At 38.8% G+C, this 12,307-nt stretch overlaps 1 long non-coding RNA gene across 7 annotated transcripts; it reads right to left on the reverse strand.

Moving 5' to 3' along the window:
• Nucleotides 1-204: 204 nt before the first annotated feature.
• Nucleotides 205-11,864, reverse strand: LOC113017314 (uncharacterized). Of its 7 annotated transcripts, none has more exons than XR_013905214.1 (9): nt 11,620-11,864; nt 10,212-10,290; nt 4,306-4,404; nt 3,064-3,238; nt 2,488-2,979; nt 1,845-2,006; nt 1,489-1,597; nt 1,262-1,383; nt 205-1,119 (listed from the first exon to the last, which is right to left on the reverse strand). It is a non-coding gene; the product is annotated as an uncharacterized LOC113017314 (long non-coding RNA). The 7 variants fall into 7 exon arrangements; XR_013905212.1 differs by having other exon boundaries at nt 3,064-3,243; XR_013905210.1 differs by lacking the exon at nt 4,306-4,404 and having other exon boundaries at nt 2,488-2,711; nt 2,827-2,979; nt 3,064-3,243; nt 11,620-11,861.
• Nucleotides 11,865-12,307: the final 443 nt, after the last annotated feature.

The following is a 12,307-nucleotide window of genomic DNA, read 5'->3' on the forward strand; positions in this document are numbered from 1 at the left end:
TGATGAAAGATAGTTTACAGTGGCACTCTGTCAGGATCATTCTGACTGTAAGATCACTGTATTAATCTGAATCCTTCTGCAATGTGTTGTGAATGAATGCTGATGCAACTCACTGTGGGAAAGCTGTTAATAAAATGAATCTGTGACACATGCAACACATTCACAGAGGAAGAGGACACAAAGGGAGGACACGCAGAGCCTGTGTTGAAGTCAGAAATCCAAATCTTTATTAAAAAACAGGCGGCGGTTACAAACAGGAAGACAAGCAGTCCATCAAACAGTCTACAGCAGGGGTGTCAAACTCAAATACACAGTGGGCCAAAATTCAAAACTGGAACAAAGTCGCGGGCTAACATTAATATTTATTGAAAAAAAATCTTCCTCCAGATATAAGAATGAATCTTTTGTTATGGACTCAAACAAGTTTTGCTGAAAAACTGAATATGGAACAAGCAAAGCCTAATACTAAACAATATATATATTAGCTGTATAATACCAGTAGGCCTGCTCTAATAGTAATTTGGTATGGCTTCGCGGGCCAAATGTAATTAGGCTGCGGGCCAAATTTGGCCCGCGGGCCAGAGTTTGACACCTATGGTCTACAGGGTCAAACATACAGAGAATTCAAACAGCAGTAAAAAATAACTGGACACTGAAAAACTTAAAGCAATGTGTGACGCAATAAAAGGAAGCAGCGCAGTATATTCACTGAATTATCATCAATTACAAAAGAGAAAAACGACGATTTCTAAGGATTATTTTCTTAAATGCAGTTGGAGTGTGGCTGGTAAAGATGGAAACATGCAGAATGTAAACTGTGTGAGTTTGTGAACTTTGTTAGTAACAAATGAGGTAAAAAAAACAACCCCAAAACAGACAAAACACAGAAAGAGGCTCTCAGTATTCATTCATAATTAGAAAGAAACATTCTGGTCGTGGATTTTTACAGTCTTAGTTCCGCTCGCTGTCATCATTATAATCATCATGATCAATGGCGAGGTCCTGAGGTGGGCGGGGCTGTCTCTGGTGATGTCACCATGAAGGAACAGCATCTGGTGTGTTGGTGAAACATCCCAGTACACTGGTGTAGTTTCCTCTCCAGCTGTTTGACATGTGACACTTGAACATTAAGGGGAAGAAGAAGAAACAGTGTTAGGTCAGGTGACCACATGGTTTCTAAAGTAACTGACAGGAAGTAACCAGGCCGTTAGAAATGGATGGCATGTGTTTAGAGTTACTGGAGTTGGGTAACTCTACTTACCAAAAGCAGAAGCACACAGATGAAGGATCAGATGCTGAATGTTGCAGGAACATGCTCGTGTGTGGTGGTCATTCAGTGCTGCTCCGGCAGGTTAGACAGTCCAAGACTGATATGCTGCCCATCTGAGAGTTTGAAAACACACATGCAAAGATTTATTTTGTGTTACAGTCAAAGTTGGATGTTCATTTCTGTCCTTTAAAAATGTTTGTGTATTTGAAAGCACTAACATTTAAGGATGACTTGGATCGTCTCCTTTAAAGGGGAGACAAGTGTGTCCACTGATCCACGTCACTTTACCTGGATGATGACTCCTCTCCCCCTCACTCAGAAACACTCCTAATATAACCAAGAAAATAAATAATATTGAAGATTTACATCATTACAAAAACATCAAAAACATCTCCCTTTGATTCTATTTCTCCATTCCTGCTGAACATCAGGCAACAAATATCTCAATAAATCACAGTAAAATGTAAAGCACATGTTCTCTCTGCTTTGTCTAACCTCTGCAGAGCCTCTGTCAAGAAAAACATATCTGTAAGCATAAAACAAATATACATTCATAACACGTCACTGGACAAACCTCGGTCAGCTGATTTCCTCTGTGCAGTGCAGACGAGCATCAGTCAGCAAGTCAAGGTGGTGAGATGGACTGGTGTCCTTTGTGACTCTGCTGGTTCTTCTGAGGAAACACCACCGTCTCTCCACACCGTCACCATCTGTGAGCACAAACTGCTGCTCTGCTCTGCCAGCATGTAGGAATCACATATCACACACAGGGGTGAAGAAACATCAGAGCTCAACTTTGGATACTTTAGATCTAAACAGATCAAAGCAGCTCTTAGCTTCAACAATCAGTGAGCAGACCAACAATGATACCAAACTGATTCTGTATGAATACAATATGGTATTTTCCATACAGGTGTCAAATTAATTTATTAAAACTAATACAGATATATGTATATATTTTTTTTTTGATAAATTAGTTTGCTAAATTATAAGAAAATATTTTTTTTCATTTACCAATTGCAACTGAAAGAAATTAAATATTGAACAAAAATATATTGTCACATTCTGAGCATGCTCCGCACGCTGACAGACTTGAAGTTGCTACAGATTTTAAGAAGTGATAATTATAGGGAAGAAACTTCTCTTTTTCATCCGTTTAATCAAACATTTGATGCCTCAGCTGTCTCAGTCTATAGCATTCTGCAACTACAACTAACCTGAGGCTTGGATTTGGCTGCAGGTGCCCCTGTACATCCTTCTCAGCAGCACACATGTGGGTACCATTTAATCCCACTTCTTCCTGAGCTTTGCTTCATCACAAGACCAAAGGTGCATCCCGTGTCACAGTCTTATCATCATCCAGAAGAAACATTTGAAGAAACATCATGGAGAAGCAACATTTACGCGCCTCCTGGTTTTGTTTTCTGATCCTGCGAAAAGACTGAGGACAACAAAGCCCAGAGAACACGAGATACACAACATCCAACATTCAGACTCAACAGCCTCCATAAATGAAGAGCACCAGGTTGGTTCAGTTATAGTAGATATGAGCATACTTCACATTACTGGGTATGAATAATAATGAGGAGGCAAACTTTGAAGATGCAGAGCATGATGTCCCACCATCAGACTGTAAACAAACATCCACCAGGCTTCTTTGTTGCCAAAATTGATGATTCTCCTATCAGGGATCGGTAGCGTGTATTAACCTGTGGTATAAGCAGCAGTCACTGAAATATTACTGTTTCAGATAAGAAAGCCAGGGTGGGAGGGATCTCTGCAAACTGACTTACCTCTGCAAGTGTGAAGCTCAACAAAAATCTGACTCTCCAGTTACAGACAAACAAAACCTCCAGCTGGGAGATAGAAAACGCTGTCTGGGTCCTGCTGGATGTTGCTGGTCAGAGTCCCACATTAGCAGAGTGCTTCTTGGCGCCACTGACCCATGTGGACAGTGACTGTGGAGAACTGTTCTGGAAAACAGAGAAGAGAATTAAAATAACAAAAAGCCAAACAGGATTTCCACAAAGACTCTCTTGGAATCAGCAATCAAAAAAATCACTGGTTCATATTAAATATGAACAGGTTCCTTAAATGTACGCAGTTCAGATCTGATTTAATTTAATTTCCTTCACACAGCACATTCGTCCAGGCTGACAGGTAAACATAGAATTAATCTCAGGTAACATGACTCATAGTAGAGATTCAGTAAGAAAGCTTGCAGGCTCTAATATTATTACCACACAATCCAAGGACACACCAACAGCTCAGATTTGTAGAACTATTTGTTTCAAATATCTTTTATTGAGAGCAAGTATAATTATAGTTATTGTAAATTCACATAACATAACTTATGCTCCTTTTTTTCTCTAAACTAACAAGGCAAATAATAAACATCAACAGCAACAACAGAACAAACAAACAAAGAAGAAAAAAAACAAAAAAACAAAAAAAACCCACAGTCACCCGTAATGGGTCCCGATCCCCCGGCTGCCAGTAAAAGAAAAGAGAAAAAAGGAAACAAAAATTTATATTTTCCCAAGGTATATAAGTAAAGGATGCCAAATTAATTCAAAATCTTTTACATTGTCATTCATACTATATCTTATTTTTTCAAGGTGGAGAGTGTTTATAAGTTCTGTAAGCCACATTTTTAATACAGGGGTCTCGTTGCCTTTCCAAAGCTGCAGGATCAATTTCTTTGCAATAATCAGTGCATATGACATAAACCTTTTTTGAGAGTGTTGTAGATTTTGTGTTTCTTTGGAAATCCCAAAGATGATTGCTGTCGGATTTGGTTCAATCTTACTTTTAAAGATATTAGACATATAGGTAAAAATGTCATACCAAAAACCCTGAAGCTTTGGACATATTGCAAAACAGTGTAACAGATTTCCATAATGTATCTTGCGTTTTTCACAAAGGGGGGAGCAGTCTGGGTATATTTTGTGAAGTTTTTCCCTTGAATAGTGTAATCTGTGTATAATTTTGTACTGAATTAAACAGTGACGGGAATTAATAAAAGGCGTATTTACATTACGTAAGGCCTCTTGCCAAAAATCTTCTGATAGGAGGGTCCCAAAATCCTTTTCCCACTCCTCTTTGATTGAGGTAGTTGAAGGTGTACTCATCTCCTGTAATGAGTTATACAATATTGAAATTCTCTGTTCAAACCCCCTTCCATCACTAAGACATCTGTCCAAAAAATCGGACGTTATATTTTCGAATTGTGGCAGATATGTACGGATATAATTTCTTAGTTGAAGATATCTGAAAAAATGACTATGAGGCAATCCAAATCTATCTTTTAGTTGTTGAAATGACATGAAGGTGTCATTTAAGTATAAATCTTTTAATTTACAAATTCCTAATTCCTGCCATATGTTGAAAGCTCCGTCTACACATGATGGAAGGAAGGAGGGGTTAGCTGTAATGGATGTACACATTGATAATTTTTTCAATTTGAAATGTTTAATTATTTGTCTCCAAATTTGTACGGTATTATGAATCACTGGATTCGAATTGTAATATGAGTTTGTCAAAAGGATAGGAGAGAGAGTATTATTCCACCAACACAGTGAGGAAGGCAATCCTCCCGCTCCATCTGTAGGCCATTAGGGAGTATTGCTGTATCATCCAGTAGAAGGGAAATTGTTCTTAAATTTGATGCCCAGTAATAATACATGAAATTAGGTAGTGTCAGTCCACCAAGTGATCTGTGTTTGCATAGGTGGTCTTTTTTTATTCTATGTGTTTTATAATTCCATATAAATGGCATAATGATGGCGTCCATCTTTTTGAAAAAAGATTTGGGCAAGAAAATTGGGATGTTTTGGACCAGATACAAATACTGCGGGAGGAATACCATTCTTATTGAGTTCACTCTCCCTATTAGAGAAATAGGGAGCGTCCTCCAGTACTGGATGTTATTTTTAAGTTTCTCCAGTAGGGGAAGAAAGTTCTCTTTCATTAGAGAACTGTATCTTTTTGTTATTGTGATGCCCAAGTAGGTAATTTTTTCATAGGTTATTTTAAATGGGAGAGATGTAAGCCATTGTTTATTTTCTAATTTAATGGGCAGTATTTCACTTTTTCCCCAGTTGATCTTGTAGCCTGCGAAAGTACTGAATTTATCAATAACGGAGAGTATTGCTGGGAGGGATGTTAATGGTTTTGTTATATATAATAATATGTCATCAGCATAGAGCGATATAGTATTAGAAGTGTATGTTGTGTCATAGCCGTGTATATCCATATGGGTGCGAATTGTCTGTGCTAAGGGTTCCAGAGCCAGAGCAAATAATAATGGGCTAAGAGCACATCCTTGTCTTGTACCTCTGCTGAGTTTAAACTGAGTTGATAATGTCTGATTTGTAAGAATTCTGGCTGTAGGGTTTTTATAAAGTAGTTTTATCCAAGAAATGAAATCTTGTCCCAGTTGAAATTTTTCTAGGACTGCGAAAAGGTAGGGCCATTCCACATGATCAAATGCCTTTTCGGCATCCAAGCTAAGTATAAGTAGGTCCTGTTGCACCTTGGGGGAATAGATTATATTAAATAGACGTCGGAGGTTATTAAAAGAACTCCTGTTTGGTATGAAACCTGTTTGATCTGGATGCACCAGTTTATCTATTACTGTATTAAGTCTGCTCGCTAGTATTTTAGCCAGAATTTTTTGATCTGTATTTAATAAAGAGATAGGTCTATATGATCCCACTTCCTCCAACGCTTTACCTTTTTTTGGAAGTACTATAATAGTTGCTTCATTCAATGTTGGAGGTAAAGTGCTCATTTTATATGCGTGGTTATATAATTTAAATAGGTATGGACTTAGTTTGATCTTGAAGTATTTATAGAACTCGTTCCCTAACCCATCTGGGCCTGGGCTCTTGTTATTTTTTAGTAATCCGATAGATTTAGTGATTTCTTCAATTGTGATCTTAGCATTCAAAATATTGGCATTTGTCTGGTCTAACACAGGAAGATCACATTTATCTAAGAACTCCTGCATATCATTAGGCCCTGCAGTGGGATGAGAAGTATAAAAGGGAATCGTAGAACTGTCTAAAGTTATCGTTAATATCTTTGTGTGATGTGACCAGATTTCCATTACTTGCTCTAATTTTATGAATCGCTCTGTCATTTTCTAATTTCTTTAGTTGTCTGGCTAGCAACTTATGAGGTTTATCCCCAAATTCAAAATAGTTCTGTCTCACAAAAGTGAAAGTTCTATTAATATTACTAGTTAATATTTGATTTAATTTATATTTTAGTGCACAAATGGTGTTATACTTATCTAAAGAGGGAGCCATTGCATTGTTGACGTCCAGGTCGTGGATTCTTTTTTCTAAATTTAGTTGTTCTAGTTTATTCCTTTTATTCCGTGACGCTTGATATGAAATTATAAACCCCCTAATATAAGCTTTAAACGTTTCCCACAGTATATCTGGAGAGGTCTCGGCATTATCGTTTGTATCAAAGAATAAGGACATCTGAGAGTTTATATATTGTTTGAATTTTAAGTCGTTCAGTAATTGTGGGTCAAATCTCCAGTTTCTGTATGTTTTAGTGGGGTTATTAAATACAAAGGAGCAAGTAACGGGACAGTGATCAGAAATAATAATATTATGATAGGTTACATTTCGAATTAGGGGGAGCATTTTTCCATCCACCAAAAAATAATCAATCCTTGAATAACTGTTGTGTACGTGGGAATGGAAAGAATACTCTCTACCTGATGGATTTAAAGTTCTCCACGCATCACAGATATTCATATTCCTCATGTATGTTTTAATAAAATTACTGCCTTTACACGGTGTGGTTTTTTTGGACAGGGATTTATCCAAGTATGGGTCTAATACTAGGTTAAAATCCCCTCCAATTATTAAATTACTATTGGGTATATCCGGAATTAAGCTGAAGACCTTTCTGTAGAATTCTGGATCGTCATGATTGGGCCCATATATATTTAGTAAAGTGATCGGAGTAGTATGCAGCTCCCCAGTCACTAATACATATCTCCCATTCTTATCAGCTATAGTGGAGTTATGCTTGAACGGGGTATCTTTCTTAATTAATATAGCTACCCCTCTAGTTTTGGCTGAAAGTGTGGAGTAGTATACCTGATTTATCCATCTACATTTAAGTTTGTTGTGAGCCACATTTTTCAAATGGGTTTCTTGTAAAAAAATAATATCCACGTTGAGAGATTTCAAGTATGATAACACTTTACCTCTTTTAACAGGTTCATTTACACCTTTCACATTCCAAGTACAAAAAGTTAAGTCCATATTTTTTACCTTTCCGTTATCTTGCATTTGTATAATTTAAGGCGGCTTAGTTCTCGTGTTTTCCATATTTATGCAGTCGAGATACGGGTCCCAACCCTCACCCCCCCACCCCCCTACCCATGTGAAACCGTAACAAAGAGAAAAAAAAAACAAAGACGTAAGCAATGCATCCTCTTCCGTGTATCCCAAAAAGAAAAAAAAGAAGAAAAGAAAAATCTAAGGGGATGCTATAACAAAAACTAAGCTTACCAAAATACTCTATCTCAAAACTTCCTTTGTCCAACATAGCTCCTGGGCAAGTAATAGTTTTTTATATCAAAGTAAATACGTGTCTCTGGACCAGGTGTGAAGCTCTGGTTTGTCTACCTTATGCCGTCCTTATTGAGATCCGAATTTTTCTTGTGCGTAGCAGAGTGCTTCGTTGGGATCTATAAAAACCAGTTCCGTACCATTGTATGTCACCTTAAGTTTAGCAGGGTATAGAAGTCCATATTTGACTCCGGGTTGGTCTCGAAGCAGGTTTCTTGCTGGAGTAAACGCTCCTCTTTGAGCACCCTTCCAGATCAATGCATTTTTCGGACAGTTGTTCCACTTTGTTAGAGAGTTGTTTAACTTTTTCTTCTAATTTCGCCACGGAGTTAGAGGTGATTGTCGCTGATTCTGATAGATCTTTCAGCTGTGCATTATGATTTTCCATTACCGTTTTTAAAGCTGTGATGGCCTCGTCATTTTCAGCCCTCAGCATTGCGATTTCCCCGCGTAGGGTGTCGCAGATGTCTGTTTTCATTTGAGTTATCTTAGTATCCAAGGAAGCGATCGCAGTGAGTACTTGTTTGTTACCTTGTGTATATTCCTCGAGTGCGGAGTTAGCTGGCGTGCCAGCTTTGGCACCGTCATTTTCAGTCGGGGCCACATCAAATTCAGTCGTTTCTGTCGCCACTAACTTCGGGTTTAGTTTTTTTGGAGGCATTTGGAGAGGAGTGCACTCTTCACAATCCCTGTATTACTTTGCGGGAGGAAGATGTATTACTTTGATAATTATCGTAATTTCGTAAGATCAAGTGCAGGAGCTGCTGGTATACGCGTCCTCACCCTCTCATGGTCTAGCCGGAAGTCAGATTTGTAGAACTATTTAAACAAATGTCTTCTGAATATTCAATTCAGGTTCACTTCACAGTGGGAGGGTGGGGGGGTCGTGGAATTTTTTAAATAAAGTCTGCAACACAGAAAGAGCTGTGATCAAGCTATTTATTACTGCGCCAACACACATCAAACATCACAGTTCAGTCATGTCAGCGCTGCCACAGAGGTCGTGCTCCTCCTCCTTTATGCATTCCAAGGAAGAGGGAGGAAGTTAAACTGATCCTACCACACTTCACGTGTCTCGCTATGAAACCTAACGCATCAATGGTTGTGCTGTTTTGTGCCCTTGGCCTTATCAGCACCTGTAAAGGGAGTTGTTTTCTCAAACTGCTGACGCTGAAGTAAGTTCATCTAGTTTTAGAAACATTCACTGAACAGTAACAGTGTCACAACTAAGCATATGCATAAGCACTTAAATACTTTAAATGAGAATAACAGAAAATTTCTTTTACAGGAGCTAGAGCCTGTCCCAGTAGTCACAGGTAGAGCACACCTGGACAGGTCACCAGTCTGTCAGAGGACTAACACAGAGACAGACATCAGAGTAACAAATCTATGTAAAATTAATGTAAGTTTGCTGCAGCTGTATGTATGAACATGTGTTTCTGTGCTCACAGTCCACCTCTCAGGAACCTGCAGTTCACTTTTAGTCTACTTTAAACAGACCTCACAAAAGGCTGATGTGGCTGGATCAGTAGTCTGATTTAAGTACGATACCTTTGGCCAGGGATTAATCTGGTGCATGGCTTCACTGCAGTCTTACGTATTTTCCACACACCTGAATAAAAAATACTGATATATACAAATAACAGCTTCAGCTGATGCAGCCTGACTCAATCCTAAATGTTCAGCACACAGAGACACAGAGGTGCCGTTTAAAGTTTAGTGATAACCTGAGTCACTGATCATTTGCAGTATTACAGAGTCTGGCAGTCTTTGCATGATGTCCACGTCACTGTAAGTTTCTAGCTGACTCTCAGGTGTGACAGGTGTGCCAGCAGGAAAGAGTAATAATAACCTGCATCCTGAGGTTTGTCATGCAGGATTAAAGGAGCCAGGCTTTGTTCACACAGCTAGGATTGTATTTTACACTGACCCTGGGTCAGTATAAGTATCATACAGTTTAAACGAAGCACTGAAACTTGCACATATTTATTATAGATGCACTGAAGCTAATCGAGATATTTGCTGTCAATCTGTGGCTGCGATTAAACACTTTACTGAAAACTTTATTAACTAGTAACTTCATCAGTCATGACAGAAGCTAATATTTCTGTGCTAACATCGTTTAACCAGTAACAGCTTTACTCCAATATAAGCTAACGTTTACACCGTAACTTTAAGCTAGCACCATAAAGACGGTAAAACGCGTAATAATATCTACAAATGCATCTTAAAGCTGTTATATTAGCACTCTGTGTATTACTAAGATAACCACATTAACATTACTGACACTCGCTGACTTTTAATAGTCATTCTATAAATGCTGTCCGTTTAAATGGTCTTACCTGTAAACACTGCATATCCACCGGATTCCAGCCAGAGTGGATTCTGGAGTCTTCCACGCTCCTGTTAGTGATCCTCCATCTGGATGGATGAGAACAACCTTCTGAACAATCTAGCAGGAGATGGCCCATATCTATGGGACTGATTTGTGCTAATAACGCCCATTGTATGGACTGATAACAGCCGAAGCGGGTGAATAAAGTCACCCAGTAGCTAGCTGTGCCATTACCCAGCATACATCACTCCCTCCGTAAATGCAATAAACGATACAAAAGTATCGTTCTACCTGTTTTTCAGGTAGTTGTTTACATTATATAATTTATTGTGTTCTGTATACGTCACTACAATGTGATTTCGGAAATATATAAATATACGGACAACAGGCTCTTCCGCGGTAATCTCTTCAATCGGAGGACCCTTCACGTCAATTCCCGACGCGAGGGGGGTACCCTGCGCGTCCATAAGTGCAGCAGAGGGAGCCTGAGCATGCGTCACACGTTTGACGAGTTGGGAGTGAGAACGTGTTGTTGGAACATATGTGTCAGGTCTACAAAGAAGGATAATCCCCTTGTCTGCCTTTTCAAAAATTTTTATTACGGCATGTTTTTCTTTGCCTTTACACATTTGGTTTGTCTGTCAGTGCACCATGCAAGCACATTAGACAAATTAGGTGCATACTACATGATGAGCTAAACAGGAAGGAGACACCACACATACACGCAGGCTGCTCTCCTCCTTCTTGTAAGAGTAGTATGTTTTTGATTTTGAGGGTAATGAACTGGCCACAGAGCCAATGTGAGGTCCTGGGAGAGAGAAACCCCGCCCGCCATCTCCAGTCTGCAGCAATGATGTCAGCATTAGTAAAAACGCTGTCTTTAAAGAAGTGGACAACTGTTTACACACACAGCTGTGTTGTGCATGCAAACACATCCAAACACAGATAAACGCAGTCCTTCTAAGTCGCATTAGTAATATGCGTTATTTAAAAGCTCCTGCTGCATAGCGCTCCCTAAGAGATGTTTATTTACTATGAAGATCTAAAAAAGCTCTTTTCATTCATTTGATCTTCTTGTAAACATGTAGAGCGAGGCAGACTTTGCACCAAAAAAAAAAAAAAATCCTTTACTGAAAATAAAGGTTTTCATCCACTTTGACTGACAGCTACTAAAGTGTTTCTGATGTCAGAAATAGATGCATGTGAAACAAACACCAGACATTTTAGACATGTAACTTCTTTTCATTGCATTATTGCACTGCAATGCAATCTGACTATACAAGCTTAGAAAACACGTGTGGGTAGAAGTACTCAGTTTTGAGCAGAAAGTTTTCATCACTTTTATAAACATTCTGAATGAACAACGTCTTGTGATAATAAACCAGTAGACAGAGACATTTAATCCATGTTCTTACCCAACACTTGGCAGCTGTTCATCCCCAAACCAGGTCAAACTTCTCACTCTTGAGTGTCTCCGTCCTCCTATCTGCTCAGATTCTCATCTTTCACAAGATTCGAGTCCCCGTTGAACATGTTACTGTCAGACATCTATGTGCAGAGATCAGCTGCTTGTGCAGTACAGCAGCACAAGCAGCAGCCAGGACTCCTTTCAGTGCAACTCTCTCTCCATCCCTCCCTCTTTCCCCTTTATCCACTCCCTTCTTTCTGCCTCATAAATGTCCTAAGGCAAACAGCCATTAGCCAGGCAAGCCCAGTATGTGCATACAGAATAAATTCTATTATGTCATTGATGAAGACTCTTTTAGAGTGAGACTCCCAGTGTAAAAGTCAGAAACTTGAATCTTCTAGATTAATAAATGACAGAACTCATTTGTGTCTAGTTGACCTCAGTTTTAATTGTATTTCTGACATTTACTCCTAGATGGCACCAAGCACGACATGTGAGTGTGTTGACGGACCGCTGGGATTATTTCTTTGTCACGTTGCTGTGTTGAAGGCAATTTGCTTTACAGGTGGTAATCCTGCTAAATACATACATCATACAAATAACAATATAAGATCAAAAATAAAATGCAAAAATAAGACTATCAAGCCAGAAAATCAAGAACTGACTCAATAAAAAATCTTTCAAATGTTTCTAAG

This window comes from Astatotilapia calliptera, chromosome 23 (genome assembly GCF_964374335.1).
Source record: "Astatotilapia calliptera chromosome 23, fAstCal68.1, whole genome shotgun sequence".
NCBI lineage: Eukaryota > Metazoa > Chordata > Actinopteri > Cichliformes > Cichlidae > Astatotilapia > Astatotilapia calliptera.